This window comes from Crinia signifera, chromosome 2, assembly GCF_055691185.1.
Source record: "Crinia signifera chromosome 2, ASM5569118v1, whole genome shotgun sequence".
Taxonomy (NCBI): domain Eukaryota; kingdom Metazoa; phylum Chordata; class Amphibia; order Anura; family Myobatrachidae; genus Crinia; species Crinia signifera.
Genome location: NC_139218.1, coordinates 132,427,561 through 132,444,917, shown reverse-complemented (window position 1 = coordinate 132,444,917; position 17,357 = coordinate 132,427,561). Strand labels below are relative to the sequence as shown.

General features: G+C 43.0%; 1 protein-coding gene across 1 annotated transcript in view; it reads right to left on the bottom strand.

Annotated features, from left to right (window-relative positions):
• Nucleotides 1-17,141, bottom strand: part of PLXNA2 (plexin A2) — a 308,762-nt gene extending 291,621 nt beyond the window's left edge. The window contains exon 1 of the mRNA XM_083172831.1: nucleotides 16,744-17,141. The gene's annotated coding sequence lies outside the window, so the exon portion shown is untranslated. The remainder of the gene's footprint in view (nucleotides 1-16,743) is intronic.
• Between the last annotated feature and the right edge of the window lie 216 nt (nucleotides 17,142-17,357).

The window sequence follows — 17,357 nt, the reverse complement described above, 5'->3', positions numbered from 1 at the left end:
CATTTATGGCCGGCCGCGACGCGACCGACACGATTTCCAAGTTTAACATTGGTTTCAATGGGAAATCGCGGGCATCGCGTCGGTCGCGTCGCGGCCATACATAAATGTACCCGCGATGCCCGCGACGGGCGCCGTACTAGGTAAAGAGTACCTAAATATATATATATATTTTTTTTTTTTTTTTTGCTTCAAGAGTTGCATGAACTATACTCAACAGGTATGAATAATAAATGAAAACAAAGTTGAGATAACAAAAACAGAAGGAAAGAAAAGAGACAATTAGGAATTATAATTGCTTCCATGTAATAATTCCCTCAATATAACAGGACAAAATTTTATGAGAAAAATACAAAACTCTTAGTGCCTAAGGGCCTTAAAAAAAAGACATGTTAACATATTCCAGAAGCAAAAACTACTGCCACACTGTTAATCTAGACAACTATATATTAAGGTAGCCAAAGAGGACAGCATTCGGCCATTTGGCTAATAGATTATTCTCCAAATGCATGATTCATTTGTCTTAATGCAAAAGTTCCCTAACTTTATGTCCCGGCACCCACAGAGACGACTCGGGTTGTTGGTCCAGGATCAAGTCAAATTATTTATGGTCAATGTGATAGATGTGCAAAATCAGTGATAGTGGCTTCCAATCCTAAATGTGTGGCCAAACAGAAGTACAGTACAAGCCTATCCACCACCACATAATTAAATCTACAGATTAACAGCTAAGCACAATTTACTTAATTTTTAACTTTTAATTAGAAGCTTTTGGGCTAGGGTTTTAAAAATACTGATACTATAGGTGTCGTGATCCAAAAAGTTTTGATATCACGGCTCTAATGACAAGCTTGGGTCTTTTAAAGGTACACTATTGGCCCAATTTCCCAATGACTGCAATACTTCTGCCATACAATAGGGCGAATCACAGGCAAGTTGGTCTCTTTTAATGTAATTGTGGCGATCAATCGCATTAGATTCACAGCAGGTCCAATGCGAGGTCCTGTGCACATCGCACTGGAGCCTGTGAGCTGCACCAGCTGCAGAAGCAATCTGTTGGATTGCTTCCGAGCCAGGCAGCCTAGGCTGGGATTGCATGCGACACATCGTACGCTAAAGGACTGCATGCAATTCTGCCACCCAGAAAGGACCCGGATGGTTCATGGGGGGATCACAGGCGACTTCTCCAAGGGGAGAAGTCTCCCTAGTGTATGCCCAGCTTTAGAGTGTATGAAAAGGCTGTATACTATTTAGATTTTAAATGTGATTTACCAATTTGTTTTAATTATCACAGCCTCTTTTGAATCATACTCTCCTGAGTCAGGCCTCCTCAATAACCTACTCTGGAAGACAAGTCAAAATCTGCCTCATGTCATTTATTCAGTCACTTCACATATAACATTTAAAAGTCACAAAACCAATAGTTACGGTGTATTTACATTGACAGCCTGAAGTGGCAGAGTGACATAATGGGTTGGTAACCCAGCCTATGCAAATAAAGCCTAATTTCATCAGAGGCACCCTCCAGGGTAGAAGATGAGGTCCTAAGGACAGGGAGTTCCATTATAGATGGTAATGAGGGTCTTTGCGTTAAACTTCCATGACTGGTAGTTCTGGTTTGTTAATTACTATTGTTAATTTATCTGAAGCCACTGATTTCTTTTTTGGTTGTTTATTGGTCTACAAACAGGGCGAAGCCCAAACACCCAAGTGCCTGAATGCACCTGAGCAACTGCACTCCTCCAAATCCCAAATACCCGAACACACAAAGACCCGAATACCCAAGTCCCATAGTTCTTTAGCTGCATCTTCCGATCTTCCCTGCAGCAGGTAAAAATCGAAAAAGATCCAGCTAAAGATCCCCAGGAGTGCACATCTCGATATGCCGAAAAATCACGGTAGTGTGTGGGCACCTTTAGTTTGGAGCCTGATTTGTACACTATGTTCACTTGCAAAAGCAAATTATCTCTATAATGGACAAAACCATGTGCACTGCAGGTGGGGCAGATGTAACATGTGCAGAAAGAGTTACATTTGGGAGTTATTTTGTTTCTGTGCAGAGTAAATACTGACTGCTCTATTTTTACACTGCAATATAGATATCAGTTTGAAGTACAAACCCCACCCAAATCTAACTCTCTCTGCACATATTACATCTGTCCCACCTGCAGAGCACATGAGAATTTGCTTTGCAAGTGAACCAGAATCATTCCCTATGGCCGATGTTCACGCTACTGAGAGATTATCGAGATACTGTGCATTTGCCGTGATTGAACTGCGCATGCGTCAAGATGCTGCTTTGATCCCACTCATAATGTGGCTGACAGGAAGTGACTGTTTGGAGGTGATAGCAGGGAGCGCTTACAAAAACCCAAGTGTGTCATGGATGGGTGTTTGGCAGGTGTATCTGCCATTAGTGTCTGTGTCGTAACTGCCATGTCCAGTCTTGGTGTCCCTTATTTTTTCATATAGGCTGTGTATATGTAAGCAATTGTGAACAAGTTTACAATAGCTCCGGTGGGTGTCACTTTTCATTCACTGGCAACAGCATAAAATGCTATCAAAAGCAGCTCCTCAGTCTAGACAATCCAACTGCATCAGTGTCCAACTCTGAATCAGGCCGTTAAAGTGGGGGGAGAGAGAGGTGCGTGGCTCTGTCAGCAGTCCTAAAGAGTGCCTGACAGGTCTCACACAGGCTAACCTTATAGCCTACCTGCCTACACTCTTGTGGTACCATACGTCCCAAAGGCAGCTTTACAGGGCGTTAGCATAAAGAAACACTTGCCATAAAGAAGACCTATTTCTGGCAAAAGACATACTGTAAGTGTTTAAAGTGTGAGGGCTTATGACCCGTTAGTAAATATGCCTATACGCATCACACACCTAACCATAGTATATTTCTTAATTTTACACTCAGAAAATCGGCAAAGACACAAAACAGAAAATCACCACCAGTTTGCCACTAAATATGTAAAACTAACGAATATATACGTTAAACACAATACTCTATTCTCTTTATATCTCACGTTTACTTGAAATAAGAACTTGATACAGCAAATAGTTAATTTAAATGGCAACATATTAACACGGGCATCTTTTCTGACATCCTGCAGCAGGTGTGTCTGGCATCAAGCTCCCTCTATGTCCTTCATAGTGCCCACACATCTGCACCAGACAAAGGCCTTGCAGAGAGAGCACCTGTTGTACTCTATGGAGGAGGTGCAGGGGGGTTACCGTCGCCCTCCGGCTGTCCATCATCCTTACACAAAAAGAAGCCTATTTGTCAGGCTGATGAAGGGTGCTTCTTCATGCAGTGCAAGTTCTATGAGCTGTTGAGTGACAACGCCACTTTTACATGAATGGCTTTCTGTGATCGTTGCACTGTAGTTTCTATGTATGTGAGGGTCATTTACTAACAGAGTGCAAAAGCGTGCTTACAGTAAGCAGTATCCCTTAGCAACCAAAACAAACATTAGGTTTCATAATCTAAAATTGCTAATTGGTTTATATTTAAAGTTCTGATATCAAAAGAATTTGCTAAACTTCCAGAATTGTGTGTACATCAATTGGATGCTCCTGCTAGTCTAAGGACATGGGACGACTGTGCTGAGGGATCCGAGTTAGATCGCTCAGCACACAGCACTGCACAGTGCTGTGTCAGCGATGCGTGCTGAGCAATCTATCAGAGCCAGTGTTCTCCGGTGAGAACACTGGCCCTGACCGGCGATCTGACTAGATTTATCCTGCATGCACATCGCTATGGCCCCCACACAAGGAGCGACGTAGGGGCATTTTCTAAGCAATCTAGTCAGATCACTTAGAAAATGGGCTGAAATCACCCCGTGCGTGCGTCTCATAAGAGGGTATGGATCATTAGATAGACAACAACTAGGTCGACAAGCATTAGGTCGACACCACTAGGTTGACATGCATTAAGGTCGACATAACTGAAGGTCGACATGGGTTAGGTCGACAGGGTCATTAGGTCAACATGGGGAAGGTCGACAGTCAAAAGTTCGACGTGGGGTTTTTCACTTTCTTTGTCCCGAATGTCGACACAGTTGATATGGACAGTAAAACGTATCACCGCATCCCCTCGCATGGCTGGCTGCGATTGCCATGCTTCAGGCACGGTGCCTCACTATGCTCGGCACACTATTTTATTCTCCTACCATGCCCTAGTGGATGGTAAGGCATTAAATACCATCTGTCGGCACATGTCGGGTTAAAAAAAAAAAAGTGAAAATACCTTTTGTCGACCTAATGAACATGCCGACCTAAACCATGTCGACATTCATGCATGTCGACCTAGTGGTGTTGACCTAATGCTTGTAGACCTAGTGACCGTATCCCCATAAGATTGAACTAAAATGTCTTCTTAACGGGATGCAGTTAAAATCCCGGCGGTCGGGATCCCGGCGTTCAGAATCCCGACGCCGGAATCCCGACCGCCGAAATACCGACACTTTCTCCCTCCTGGGGTGTCCACGACACCCCTGGAGGGAGAATAAATTAGTGTGCCGAGCGTAGCGAGGCACCGGGCCCGCTGCGTGGCGAGCGCAGCGTGCCCGCAAGGGGGGGCGATCCACGTCCCCCCCTTGTCGGCATTTCGGCTGTCGGGATTCCGGCGTCGGGATTCTGAACGCCGGGATCCCGACCGCCGGGATTCAATACTGAATCCTTCTTAACATTAGTGAATTACTAAACCTACGTACTTGGCTACAGTTCTAAAGATCAGTGGAGGAAATGTTATAGCCTGGATTGGGACGGAAGCTGTGAAGTGACCTCAGTAAGGTGCTGTGCCTAAAATTTGATGCAATACATAATTTATATACCATTTCCCTGTTTAAAATGAAATAGTGATGAAATATTTACATCGCACAGAATTATAGATGAGTAATAATGGACGGCCAGATCCCATCTTTGATCCCGGGACTGTCAGGTGCAAAACCCGCTGTAATACTTACCTATTGCCACTGACCCTCCACTATTTAAACAGCATAGATACTGACAGCAAATAAGGACCTATTGACTTCTCTTTTCCTGCCCAGTTTAATGAAACACACCCTGCTTGACCTTCGCTCTTATATTCTATTCATGACAAGTAAACTGCCTGACATATGAAATTACATATTCCGGTGGCAATGTGAATGCAGACATATTCTGTGCTCTTTATATTAATTCACTGGTCTAATGCAGGTTTTTAACAGTTGCACTCCTAACTCCCAGACTGTCCTTAGGCAAACATCCGTCCTGATGGCATGATGTACATACAGTAGGACATTCATAGCTAATCTATTATCCGGGATCTGAAGCCCCTCTAGCACTTACTGCAGGAGTGACTTTGTTCAAGAGTCTTCATTCTTTTACTCCACTATTTTCATTTTAGTTCTGATTTCCTTCCCTTTCTATGAAATGACTTTAAATTAACCATACTTAACCATAGAGAAGACCCAGCACTGCTGGGGGCAGGGACAAAACCAGATGTCATCAAGCCCCTCCCCCATTACAGTAAATGCTGTGATTCCTGGGTCTACACGGAAGGAGCGGGTCTAAAAGGGTGTGGATCAGTTGGTCACCAGCAAGTTGTTAGACACTCATTAGGTCGATACCATTAGGTCGACATGCATTTAGGTTGACATGTGTCTAGGTCAGTGGTTCCCAAACTGTGTGCCGTGGAACTCTGGGGTGCCCTGGGACACTTGCAGGGGTGCCCTGGATTGGTGGTCCAGGACAAATCTTTGGGCTCAGATTCTCAAATTGTTGTACATGTACCCCAATGAGGGCATGCCAGTCTTTTTTTTATCAAGACCCACAAATGTAAACATGTCAAAGTCAGTAAAACTGCATTATAAAACAAAGACTCTGGCCTCGCCATGTAAACAAAATGGGGCTGACACTTGTCCATTCATCATCGCTCCCTGACGTCACCCCCACCTCAAACAGCTGCAAGTTGTCATTTGGACTGCGGCATCCAGTGCATATGAGCAATGTCATAAAATGACGCATGTGTATTGCGGCATCTGTACATGTGCAGACCTCCAAGCATCGGAGAATCAGTAATCTGTTGTCGCACATTCTACAGTGGCCAATTGTACCACAATCCCCTTCTCCACCACCCCACTTTATTTAAATGGTAGAGAGGTGAACTCAATTGGAACCCAAGCCCCAGTGAAATGATGTTTAGTAGCAGTATTAGTATCAGTACCTTATGCTCCATTTGTATATGGCTTCATGTAGTGATGAAATGTGATTTATGTCTAGAATTGCCAAGACAGCTATTGAAAACTGCACACATGTGAAATACAATGTTATACCTGTGCATGATGCGTGTCTGCATTATAATAGTCGCAATGGAGCCAGGAAGAATATCTATCTAAAATGGCTGACATGGCACAGTTACTGTAGCCTGAATAATTCAAGATGCAGCCAGATTAATGGCGCAATTTACTCTAGGTTGCGGTCTCATGGGGTGCTAATACTGCGATATTTACACCACAGTGTGTAGTTTGCAATTTCATCTCCCAGTAAATGATCTCTCCAGGCTGAGTAATGTAGAAATGTCTTGTTAACAGAAATTCATTATGCAGAGTTGCACTGAACAGCAGATTCCCAGTACATATTTTTATGGTGATCTGCTCATAAGATTAACTTTTAGCTCTTATCATTTCCAGCATTTTTAGGATTTAACAAAGACAGAAATAACACACCCATACCCCATCATTTGCAATTATCCATACTTTGCAGGGAACAGCAGAAGAGTTTAAAAATGTGACCATGGAAATGTTCCAGGTTTATTTTTGACCATCTGTATTGGACGTTTGTAATTATTTTGTATTTTACTATCCATATTTATTCTATGAAGTTTATCATTTCACTAGTATAATGACCCTGTGCCGGCACTTCTCTCCCCCCTCTATGATCTCTAGTCTATAGTGGGAGCCATTGGGGGATGCATGCGGCAGCTACCATTGTAGATAACAGAGACGGGACAGGTCATCGGTGATTATATTATGGCATTGTAATCAGGTCCAGTAATTATACCAAGATGTGTATAGGGGACCTGGAACGTCTATTTAGACATAGCAGAGATGGCCTTGCTAATTACCAAACTTTCCTTGTAAATTATTTTCAAATGTTGGCATATATACAACCCTTATCCTCGCTCCTATCGCAGTTCATCAAGGCTGCAAACCTCCAGTAGATAATTCTTCAAGAATGTATTTTAGATGTCTTTCTCCATGTTAATATGGATACAGTTAATGTTGGCATTTTCTAGTATGTGAAAAACTCTATAAAATATACATGAACACAATGACAGCCTCTGTGTATGTGTGTTCTTCCCATAGCCATCCATCCATAAGAAGAATGAGGTCTAATAGATATTGGAATCACATTCTGAATGCACATGTTTTTTGTGAGGGAGGCAAAAACACTTTGAGCCAGGGATGATACATTGCATAATCTGCCTCATTGTGAGCGCTGAATATATTAATAAAGGAAGGCTAAATTGTGTTATTTAGAAATGCATTTATCTGATACAATGCAGCACGGAGCTATGCTGCCTGTAAGTACTACTGGAGTATAAATATCATTATATGTGTATCACTCTTCTGATTGCTCTGTAAAAATACAGACAGACAGTCTCATTGTATCACACCAGCATTATCGTAGCACTTGCTGCTGTTTCACGCAGGATCAGCCAGTGATTTGTTCACTACATCCAGGGTGCAACGGCTTCTGCTTGTCAGTGCCTTATTGCCATACATGAAACAGTCCAGTTCATAATGTCCCAGAGCCCCCTGCTGCTCTATTGATATACAATACACAGTGTACACTAAGGACTGTACGTATATTTAGTCGTAAATCACTACTTGATTTCAGCACAGGACTGGGGTGGAGGCAGAGATGGCCAGGTGGATGTGAGCTGGGGATGAATGAACAAATATACAGGGCACCATATGGGGCATTAATGGATGGTGGTGGCACTGATGAATAGATGTATAGAGCACCATACACAGATGGATGGACGGTAGGACACATAGATGCAGAAGCATGGACGTTAGGGGCACAGACGGACAGCAGGGAAAGGCATAGATGGAGAGACAGGCATGTCCAAACTGTGGCCCTCCAGGTGTTGTGAAACTACACATCCCAGCATGCCTTGTCATAGTTTTAGCATTCGCTAATAACAAAACTGTAGCAAGGCATGATGGGATGTGTAGTTTTACAACAGGGCCATAGTTGTACATGCCTGATTTAGAGGGTGCAGTGGGATTGTCTTCAGGGCCCCCCCAAGCCGCCAGCCCCCATACAATCTCTATAGTTACAGCACTGCTCATATTTGTTTATTTACAACTACAGCACATTCTGTGATATATACCCAGTAGCTGTACATGTCTGTACATGCCTACCTATCTCTATTTCCAATATTTATCAAGTGACATGTTATCTAACTTAGATTAATAGAAATAGCAGCTAGGTTATTTAAGGAAGCTGTTTCACCACAAGCAGGTACAGGAGTTACAGTTTTGTGGAATTTATGGTTTATGATAGTGCTGGGTTGATCAGCAATTCATTATATTGTAGGGATGGCCATCATTATGTCAACTACTGTAACCCCGAACCACCGATGGTGCAAAACTATGCAATGGATACCACAGATTGTTCCTGCAGGCAATGGCACAGGGATACTAGCCGACAGCCTAGTAGGTCTGCAGTGCATAGGATCGGAGCCGAAGATCAAAAGGTCTGCACCTAGGATTTGTCAGATCCCGCAGCCGTTGCTGGGATTGCATATGATATACAGGTATAGTAAACAAAGGCCTGCATACAATATACTGCATGCGATCCTGACGCCCAGGAGCTTGGCGGCTCCCTGGCTGCCAGTTGGCGGGGTATCATATGTGAGGGAGACAGTAATGTACGGGCACCTTAAATTCCAGACCTAGAGGGTTATTCAGACCTGATCACTTCTCTGCTAATTTGCAAAGCCCTACGACCAGAATGAGTTTCCCAGTCTGTGCAGTGTGTACGTAGCCGAGAACCAACTTGGCCAGTGTGAAAGAAACAGGCTGACGCCGCACGCCTTCCCTGAATCAGTCAATCAACTTGAGAACGACTTGCGATTAAAAAAGACACTGGATTTGATCACAGGCTGGTCTCGCACATGCGCGCTGCGATCCATATGCAGTCCATCGATAATCAGCCAGTCTGCAAATTCGAAGCCCAGCGATCAGGTTTTAGATATATATTTTAAGCACATACTGTATTATAAACTCCTACATTTCCTAGAATATGTCTTTGGTAGAAGAAGACAGTAGGAGGCATGTGCTAGTCACACTTGACTGGTAGTCTTTGAGTTTACTCAACATGCAGAACAAGACTTGTGCTTCTCATCAGTCAGTGGGGTCACTGAGATAGACATAACATAACAGTTACAACTTCTAGCTAAAAACCTTAGTCAACCTGCTGATACATTCAAGTTACAGGCCCTATTGCAGGATGCAAGCCATGTTCCTGCTAACCATTGCAAGTTTAGGTATATGTTCAACAAGGCACTAAATATGTTTTGGTTTCCAGAGGACTCCACTGTTAATTTACCAAGGGCACATGATCAGGCACAGGTCCAAGTTTTTAGGAAGCCAAAGAACGCATGGCAATGCCACAGCCTTTCACACTTAAAGAAAAGTGCTTGTGCCCAGACACCAAATGGGTTTGTGGACAGTTCTATGTGTAGGGGCATCTAAAGATCATCTGTGCAAGCAAATAGCCACCCTGGCAGCAGTGGTAGCTGCATCTTCTCCTTCTACTGACAGGGCAACCCACCTCACATACAGATAAATCTTTACTGGTCTAGACTCTGTACGGTGTGCGTCGTGGCATATAAGCAGCCAGCTACTGTGTGACTCAACCAGAACTAGGCACCTTTTCTTCCATTAAAAAAAATGAGTCTTCTTCACATTGCTATATACTCTGATTAAAATGATATGCAGTATGCCTATATTCTGTGTGCGACTGCAGGTGTATCTGCATGGGATATGCTACTGCATCAGAGGCAAACAGCCACTGACACTGTAGAGTAGCATTTTCTAAGCTGACGCAGCTGCAGTCGCACACAGAATATACAAATGCTTCATATAATTTAAATCGGTGTAGACTGCAGGGTGAGTTTACTAAGATGGGAGTCCTATTAAAGATGGGATGTTGCCCATAGCAACCAATCTCATTCATATAGCAAAGGTCATTTCTTGGGAAAAAGATGCACAAAAAGACGTTCGGCATTAGTAAACGCACTCAGGAGTAGGCGCAACTCGAAGGGCTGTTTAATGGGATTACAGCAACAATGTCAGAGGACACAGCAGTAAGCGGACCTTAGTAAAATGCTAGTCTGTGTCTCAATAATACCTCTTTCGCACCAGCCTAAATTCCCGGTTTGGGTCTGGGAACAACCCGGGACCAGAACTGGTGTGAAAGGTTCCAGGGACATATTCCCAGGTAAATTTGCCAGCATTTTGTGCTAGGCAGCAGGATTGCTCCCGGGTCCTACCTGGACTACTGGCTGGCGTGAAAGGTGCAGGGATCATGTCCCTCCTTCCCGTGTTGTCTCTTCTAATGCTGATTGGCTAGCAGGGCAACTTCCTGTTGTAGTGGTCACTCACAGACATGTCCAGAGGCAGCATACAGCGTGCAGGGAGACAGTGTGCATGTTCTGTGGCACCACAGACCCCAGAAGTGCGTTTTAACCCCTGACAGCCTGAAAGCCAAGAATATCTGCATTGGCAATCACACAGCATACAGGAAGACACTGTTCAAGCTCTGTGGCACCACAGACCCCAGCAGTGCTATTTCAACCTTGAAACCCTGCAATGTCTGCAAAGGCCCGCCCTCTCGCCCTAATTACCTAATCTTTGTGAGCTTAAAAAAGGGCATTTTCAATGCTTTTCTCATAGAAATGCAGGGTCATCCCGGGTTCAGTGTGAAAGGTGCCGACCCGGGTTGTCCCTGCTTCAAAAGCATGTGTGAATGGGTCCCAACCCGGGAATGTCCCTGCATGTCCCTGGAATTTAATTCTCCGGTTGTTCTCTGCATTTCTGGTGTGAATGGTGTATTAGAAATTGATTGATAATGTATGTCTCATAATCACCAAGCTGACTTATAGAAAGTGATGTATACTTAAGCTAGGTATACACTAGACAACATTTCAAACAATATTGCCGATAATGACAAATTTTTGTGACAAATTTGATGAGATCATTAGTGATGCAGGCTCCTGTGGGTCACTAGCAAAGTTCCCAGTGGCCTGTACATCAGCTCAACTTGGGGAAGTCACTAGGGATACCGTGCTGCCGATTTCAGCATGACCCTAATCCTCCCGCTGCTGGATCCCATCCCTAGCCAGCTTGTAGGGTACACACATCGTTTAGTGTGTGCCCAATGTTAAACATTTCTGTAGCTGTATTCATGAAATAAGTGACAGACATCATATAATCCCCTTGTACTACTAGTATGCTTTGTAACGGCAAAACCGCCAGTAGTATATGATGCCTCCATTTAGCACAATAGTACCTTTTGTAAATGTAGCTTATTAGACCTCTATGTACAGTACACAAACTGCAAAGTACAATAGAGAAATCCTTTCCATGGACAATCTGAAAAAGTTTCAGCACATAAAAGAGAACCTACTAATGGGTTTAATATGTCCAATTTGTATATGAAAGGAAAGGTACAAACTGCAATAAGTGATACAGCAACATTATGTCAAATTAAAATGTAAAAAACCAAACAGCTCTGACATGATAATTCAACCCGAAATGATAGAATGAGGTGATATGTCATTATATTGAATTGTAAAGAACACATTAGTACTTTATCTGCTAGTTTAGACTAAATACATCCACGCTCTCACTACAGGGACATTCCTGCTTCATTGCAAGTTCTCGGTATAAATGTTTGACACGCTCGATCAGTGTCGTTAGTGACAACGCCTTCTAACAATATTGTCGTTTTTACTGAGGGTAAGTCATATAGTTTACCAGAATATACGCTACAGGACTTAGTTTACCCAGTAATGCTTATTACTTACTCTGAACTCATGAGACCTGATTCACAGTGTCATCTACTCAGCCCTGAGGTGTGATTTACAGTGTTACCTGCTGAACCTGACAACTTATTTACTGCCTTTTTAATGAATGGAGTATGTTACACAATTTCACACAATCGCTGTGATGATTCACAAAACAAATAAAGCCACAGCCAAATAATATTCAAATAAATAAATATAATGAAAAGGGTAACAGACCATACTAAAAGCCAACTTTCTTGGCTCTAGAAACACAAGTTTCACATATGTATCCTATCAATGCAGAAAACAGTGCATAATATGCTACAACCATAAAACATCACCACAGCATCAATGCAATCTGGTGAAGGTGCCCGTACAATTGCTGGGTGCCATGAGATGAGCGCTCCCGTCACACATCTCATCGCACAGCTCAAAAACTATGTGCTGCACTCAAGGTGCCCATACACGGTGCGATAGCACCGAGCAATGCGATGCGATATGTGCTCCTGCGGGCATCGCATTGCACAGTACAAAAAGTATGTGCTGCACATACTTCATGTACTGCCTGCGGATCGCATCGCACGCAAAACGCATTTGTTGCAATGCGATCCAACCCATTACGGGTGCGATCATCGCACCGTGCATGGGCACCTTTCTTTTTTGTACTAGATCTCATCTCATTGTATCTCATTGCATTGCAAAACCTATGCGATGCGATCCAGTCCAAATTGTGTACAATAATGTTTGGGCACCTTAAGTCTCTTCATGAGCAATTAATGCAGTAGTTTAGATTGCACCCTTACTTTATGTATCACGAAGCCACCTTTCATGCTTAACAAAACCTATATCACTTAAGAAAGTGCAATTCTACAGTGAAACCTAAAGTCCCAAGCACACACTCTCTCTGATGTAAGGGGCAGGTTTGTTATCAGTGCCGCGCAATCCTTATACACAGACACAAAAACAGCCTGTTTGCTTTTTGACATCAGCTGAAACCCAACATCCTCCTCAGTGAGAACTGCACAGTAACACATCGCATAAACAAAACTTTGCTTTAAATATTTGCAAGGCCCTGTTTGTTCTATTATCTTGTATTTGCCTTACTTGGGTAGTGACTGCACAGAAGCAGGGGAAAGGTTATCCAAGTGAATAGATGTAGAGGCAGGTGGTGGTGTGGTACCTAACCCTCTGACAACTGGTTCCTCAATCGTAACAATTAGTTACATCGGTCATTTCTAGGTAGGAGATCCTGGTATAAAAGGTGCAGGTAACTAAGTTTGCCTCTCTGGTATTTATACCTTTTGGATGCATTACTGAGACATGATCATTTTCAATAATGGTAACAAAAGTTTCCAATTCACTTTCGCCGACATTTTTGCAAATAGAGTGTAAGCTCTATCAGTAATATTGTGAAAAGTAGCATATTCAAATCAAAATCCCAGCACAACGCTGCCAACTGCACCATACTGGTATCAGCCTGGACCTGCAGGCAACATACTGTAACTAGCAGTAATAGTAACTCAATGAGTTATTTGACTTCTCTGAAACATGCTAAATAATCTGCAGTTTTTATAAAAGGAGATGTTTCATATTTCAAGTTATTGTCTTTCCCTTTGCTGTCCGAGGAGGTATTGTCTCATGTTACTGGTACTATCTTGAATTTTTGGATATACATAATAAATACGTATATTATGATACCTTTTAAAAGGAAGGTGGGCAACAAAGATAACTTTGACTTTTAATACTGCCACATAAATGGGACCGTTAGCCCTATCCAGGCAGTAGCAGTTAGACCTTAACATGCCATACACTTCCAGTGTAATGCATATTTACACATTACAGCTTATCAATATTCTGTGTATATTATAAGTGATTTCATTTAGGATTCAACAGTGCGGCTCATCACTCAACTTAATATTCTAATTTAGAATTCATTTTTTTTTTCAAACTTCAGCAACACACCGCTACAGCAAGAGAATGTGCGCTGATGAGGTACTGCCGCGATGTATGAACTGGGGAAGATCTTAATAGATGTGTATCTCACACATCATTTGCACTGAAAAATGGGATGCCACATATTAATATTAAAGAGAAAAATACAATCACACAATGGAAAGCAATTTCAATAGTGCTGTATGTGTGGTTTCATTTTAACCTCTTACTTGATGGATGGGGACAGTAGAACAAATGTTTTATTGATCAGTATTTGGTATTGTGTAGTAGTATTATACACAGCCTTATGCAATGAGGCACTTATGAGAAAAAAAACATATAAAAAAATAAACACAACGTCAAACTTGATAAGTGCCATCTTTAAAAACAAAAATCTCTTCAGAAATTAAATGAAATAATAGCAACATTTAGCACACTATAGAACATAACATTCTCAGAAGCTATCTAGTCATAGAAGCAGGCACAGTGTAAGCAAAATCTAGGGCTGGTTTTTGATTTGTGCTGTTCTGAATGAATGAATAAATGCAATCATTGATAAACAATCTATACAAAATACTTGCATGGTTTGGTGTGCTACAACATTAGACTCGTTCTGCATGCCCGTAAAACACATTTTCCGCATGCCTGAGGTCACCGCCTCACTGGAAACCACATTACAAGGCTTTAAGTTACCAACATGTTTTTTTGTTTTCTTTTTAAATACCAAACATTTACATATGTGTCATGTTTTATCAAACACAGTGAAAGCCGCCAACATTATAATTATTAATGATTCCATGGTGTATGCTACTGGGGTGTAATGATTCTATGTAATAGACACTATTGCTTACATTTAAGTGGTTGCTATTAGTTATTGGAAATGACAACAATCATGGTCACAATCATCAATGTATAAACATAACACTTTTTTTTTCTCCATTGTTTGAGGATAGCATAGCACCTGCAGTGCACTATTATCCACAATCTAGTACATAGCCTCTGACAGGTCTCTATTGCTGGGGGGCAAAAGGGTTAATTCCGCTGATGACCCATCATGTCTGACTGACTCTTATAGCACTCACACTCATACATTCCCTTTGGCTCTGCTAAAGGCACTCGCGCACATACAGTACATTCCCTCTGTGTCCTATATAGCACTTATTCACATACACTCCCTATATACCCTAGAGCACTCAATACACATACATTCCATCTGTCTCTTACTGTATAGTGCTCATATACATACATGCCATCTGTCTCCTATAGCGCCCATACACATACATTTCATCTGTCTACTATAGCGCCCATACACATACATTCTATCTGCCTGCTACTCTATAGTGTTCATACACATAAATACCATTTGTCTCCTATAGCGCCCATACACATACATTTCCTGTCTGCTATAGCACCCATACACATACATTTCATCTGTCTACTATAGTATAGTGCTCATACATTCCATCTTTCTCCTATAGCACCCATACACATACATTTCCTGTCTCCTATAGTGTCCATACACATACATTTCCTGTCTCCTATAGTGTCCATACACATACATTTCCTGTCTCCTATAGCCCCCATACACACACATTTCCTCTGTCTCCTATAGCCCCCATACACATACAATTCCTCTGTGTCCTATAGCGCCCATACACAGAAATTCCATGTCTGCTATAGCACCCATACTCATCCATTCCATCTGTCTCCTATAGCCCCCATACACATACAATTCCTCTGTCTCCTATAGCGCTCATACACATAAATTCCATGTCTAGCACTCATGCACATACATTTCCTCTGTCTCCTATAGCGCCCAAACACATACATTTCCTGTCTCCTATAGCTCCCATAAACATACATTTCCTCTGTCTCCTATAGCATTTACTCACATACAGTCCATGCCTTCTACAGTGCTCATACACATACAGTCCTTCTATTGCCTATAGCGCTCACACATACATTCCCTTTGTCTCCTATACTACTGAAATAAATTCAACTGTAACCTATAGTAGTTACATACAGTCCTATAGCATTCACACATATTCATTCCCTTTGCATTTAACAGCACTCCCTTACATACATTAAACCGTCTCCCATAAAACTTATATACATCCCCTCTGTCTCTTATAGCATTCACACACATACCTATAGCACACATTTCTTCTTCCTCTATAGTGCTCACACATACATTCCCCATCTCCTATAGCGTTCACACACCAGAGAAACAACCTGTCTCGAATAGCACTCACACTCCACATACACTACCTGTCTCCCATAGTGCTCACACACACACACTCCTGCTGTCCCCTATAGTACTCACTGGCATAGACGCTGCCCCTTATAGCGCTGACACCCACCTCCTGTATGTATGTATATATACATGTCTCCTGTATGAGTATATATATATATATATATATATATATATATATATATATATATATATATATATATACGCATATGCATCATGCTGATGAAGCTCTGATCAAGCAAGGTCCCTCTGCCAAATCTCAGCCAAAATCCCTGAGCAGCAGCACATGGTGGCCCTGTCCCTGCAGAGGGTGGCTAGAGATGTGCGGACATGGGGCAAGCACCGGGCACCGCTTACCCCGTGGCACTGCCAGCCTTCTGACGGCGGCCAGGGGTCAATACGACCATGGTGTCAAATGCCTATGCATGCCAATGCCATTTCCCATACACCAGGCAGCAGCATCCTCTGCCAACACATGCCCGCAGCTGGCGGCTCTCACCTCGGCATCTTTCTCCCGGGCTGCTGCCCCAGCCTCACACCGGCAGAGGGTTAATCCACATGGATGGAAGCCACAAGCGGGGACAGCGGAGATCCAAAGGGCCAATCTGTATTCCTATCGTGCCTCCCTGTGGGGAATCAGTCAGTCATGCCCGGGCTGCCTCCTTCCTCGTCCTTCGCAGCTCTATGCTCTGATCACCGGTGGCAGCGCCCGTGTCATGCCCTCTCCTGTGTAGGCAGCGCCGCACTCCCTCCTTGCGCGTCCTCCCGTCTCCGCTCCTTTCCTGGCGGCGGCGGCGGCAGCAGCAGCAGCTGAGATCTACAGTAGCAGCTCCCTCTCTCACCGGCTCCTCTCACATGCGGCTCAGATACTCCCCCCTCTGTATCCACACTCAGAATCAGCAGCAGCCACACTGGCCTGCCAGAGCCTGCCTCCCCCTATTACCATGCACAGCATTACCATACTGTCATAGGGCAGCAGCTTAACCCCCTCCCTGCCACAGCTGCTGCTGCTGCTGCACTCTGTATAGTGACACATAGAAGTGTGTGATTAACGTACACATATCTTTATATCTACTCACATGTAGATATATATATATATATATATAATGTATA